We start from the raw sequence: 3586 nt of genomic DNA on the forward strand, positions 1-3586 counted from the left end.
CTCATTATAATCAGAACCACTGAGAATATTTGAATACTTTGTCTCTAAAATTTATTTTTCAGTCTTTTCAGAAGACTGGATTTATTTCATACCAGTTAGTCCAAGTTGATAAAAAATTATATTTAATTTGCTTTATTTTCATTCATGATGACCATAAGATATGAGATAAAATGCACCTGCTAGAGCTAAATAAATATTATGGATATGAATACACATAAGTAAGAAAGTAACCAGAGACTAGTTATTATATAATAAAGGTATCTGAGTCCCATAATTTCATAGCACAATTTGAGTCATAACTGAAAGCATATGGATCATAGAGGATCCAAATGCATGTACTAAATTCAAGTCATGAAGCTATATTCTTTGTAGTTATTTAAGTTTCATACTAGTTAAGAAACATCGATACATTTCTCACACCATACACAAAATTTAATTCAAATTAAAGACATAATTTTACATAAGAATCCAAAATATATTCAGAATAAACATGGGCAAATATTTCCAGGATTTAGAGCTCAGATGTTTCTACAATAATTTGACTTTATTGGCAAAGATACAAATCCCCCACAAACATGACAATATAGAAAATAAAAGGTTTTGTTTGTTTTGTTTTGTTTGTCTGGGTTTGGGTCTTCCAAGCAGTTTCTAAGAGGCATAGTTACTCCATTAATGACTGTTAGCTAACTGGCCGGCATTTCTAAGCAATATTTGAAGGATTCAATGCTTCCTAGTACCCTGAAGCACCACGTATTACTGGGGCTACACTATCCTGGGGGGGTGTCTCAGGGCCACAGCTTGTGGGGTTGCCCCTGGCAGTGCTTATGGTGCCAGGAATTAAACCAGATTTGAAGCATATATAACATTTGTACTTATTTTTGCTATAAACTAAATAAAATCACATGTTGAAGGAAGCCTGCACTAAAATTAAGCAATATCCTCTTGGGAGAAAATATTTTCATACCATAATTCAGTTAATGGGCTTATTACAGAGACATAAAGAATTTACAATATTAACCAAAAATCCAATAACCTTATACAAAAATGAGGCGAGCAGATAATAAGTTACTGTCCCAAATAGGACATACAAATATTCAGGACTCTAGGGGAAAAAAGTTAATTTCCACTTTTTATAAGATAAATGGAAGTCTTAAGGCTAATGTGATATAATATCATATCAGTGTGCATAGCCTATGTTAAAAAATACTGGAAACATTTAGATTTGGACCTTTGTACATGGTGTTAGATAGGGGTCTGAGTTTGCTTTTTTTGCAAGTGGCTAACCAGTTGTGCCAGCACCACTTGTTGAAGAGTCTTTCCTTGCTCTATTTTGGATTTCTTTCTCCTTTATCAAAGATTAGTTGATTGCATGTCTGGGGAAGTAGCTGAAGGCTCAAGTCTATTTCACTGATCTGAGGATCTATTTTTATTCAATACCATGCTGTATTAATAATTATTGCTTTGTAATACAATTTAAAACTGGGGAAAGTAATACCCCCAATATTACCCTTCCCAAGGATTGTATTAGCTATTTGTGGGTATTTATTGTTCCAAATGAATTTCAGGACTATTTGATCCACTTCTTTGAAAAATGTCATAGTTGTGCTCGCTTCGGCAGCACATATACTAAAACTGGAACAATACAGAGAAGATTAGCATGGACCCTGCGCAAGGATGACACACAAATTCGTGAAGCGTTCCATATTTAAAAAAATGTCATAGTTAACTTTAGAGGGATTGCATTAAATCTGTACAATGCTTTGGGGAGTATTGCCATTTTAAGGATGTTAACCCTGCCAATCCATCAGCAGGGTATTTGTTTCCATTTCCTTGTGTCCTTTATTTCTTGAAGTAGGATTTTGTAGTTTATTTTGTATAGGTCCTTCACTTCTTTAATTGATTCTAAGGTATTTGAGTTTGTGTGACACTAATGTGAATGGAATTTTTTAAAATGTCTATTTCTTCTCTATCATTGTTTTATAAAAGGCCATTGATTTTTTGTGTTAATTTTGAGCCTGCCACTTAGCTATATGAGTCTATTGTTTTTAGAAGCTTTCTGGTAGACTCAGGTTTCAGCCATTCAGCTTCAAAAGATGAAAGGCTAAAGAAACGAGGTACATATACACAATGGAATATTATGCAGCCATCAGGAGAGATGAAGTTATGAAATTTTCCTATACGTGATGTACATGGAATATATTATGCTTAGTGAAATATGTTAGAGGGAGAGAAATAGACACTGAATAGTCTCACTCATCTGGGTTTTAAGAAAGATTAAGGACATTATTGTAATAATGCCAAGAGACAACAAAGATGAGGGCTGGAAGGAATAGCTCACCACAAAGAGTAGTAAATGCAATTAGGGAAATAACTACACTAACAAATATCATGACTATCTTAATGAGAGAAATAAAATGCATGTCTTGAATACAGACAGGGAATGGGAAGGAGGGAAGGGCATTGATGGTGGGAATCTTGCACTGTAGAAGGGGGTATTCTGTTTATGACTGAAACCCAACTACAGTCATATTTTTAATCATGGTGCTTAAATAAAAATTTTATATATAAAAAAAGAAGTTAAAAGTTTGATTAGATTCATTGATTCATAAATGAATGGTAAAAAATTTCAATACTGACCTCATGGATTCAACTTGCATAAAACATATTGCTGAATTATGCCAGTAAAATGGAATTGTATGCAATATTCTTAATTATTGTGTTAATTTTGATTTCTTTTATAATTTTTCAAGATTGTAGTCTTCCTTTACTGATGAAGATTATCATAATGATGCAAAAAATATCACTCTTGAGATGTAAGACACTGCTAAAATAATAATAAGAAGAAGAATAAGAAAATAAGAAATAGATTTTTTCTAAGACATTATTTACTTGAACATGAAGTTTTTTTAAATTTTTATGAAATAAATTTTATTTAAGCGCCATGAATACAAACATGATTATAGTTAGGTTTCAGTCACAAACAGAAAAACCCCTTCACCAGTTCAACATTCCCACCCCCAATACTCCCTCCATCAAGACATTAAATTTCTAAAATTTTAATTCTATTCTAAAACCATAAATTCTAAATTCTGAATTACTAAATTCTATTCTAAAATTCTAAATTTCAAAAACTCTAAAATTCTAAATTCTATTCTAAAATTCTAAATTTCTAAAAGTCCAAATTCTATTTAAAAACTATAAATTACATAAATTCTAAATTATATTCTAAAATTCTAAAATCTATTAAAATTTAAATTTCTATATTCTAAAATTCTAACTTCTATATTAAACTCAAAATTTTAAAAATTCTAAATTCTATTCTAGAATTCTAAATTCCATTCTAAAATTCTTGATTCCATTCTAAAATCTAAGTTCCATTCTAAAATTCTAAATTCAATTTTAAAATTGTAAATTCTACTCTAAAACACTATATTTTAATTTATATTCTAATATCAAAAATTCTAAATTTTATTCACAAATTTTAAATTTTATTCTTAAATTCAAAATTTTAAAAATTCTACATTCTATTCTAAAATTTTATATTTAATTTAATATTATAAAATATATTTTAAAACTCTAAATTACA

At 29.8% G+C, this 3586-nt stretch overlaps 1 non-coding gene across 1 annotated transcript; it reads left to right on the forward strand.

The window, feature by feature from the left end:
- The first annotated feature begins 1602 nt into the window (after nucleotides 1–1602).
- On the forward strand, nucleotides 1603–1709 carry LOC126000190 (U6 spliceosomal RNA). Its single transcript, XR_007492551.1, has one exon. It is a non-coding gene; the product is annotated as a U6 spliceosomal RNA (small nuclear RNA).
- The last annotated feature ends 1877 nt before the right edge of the window (nucleotides 1710–3586 follow it).

This window comes from Suncus etruscus, chromosome X (genome assembly GCF_024139225.1).
Source record: "Suncus etruscus isolate mSunEtr1 chromosome X, mSunEtr1.pri.cur, whole genome shotgun sequence".
Classification (NCBI taxonomy): domain Eukaryota; kingdom Metazoa; phylum Chordata; class Mammalia; order Eulipotyphla; family Soricidae; genus Suncus; species Suncus etruscus.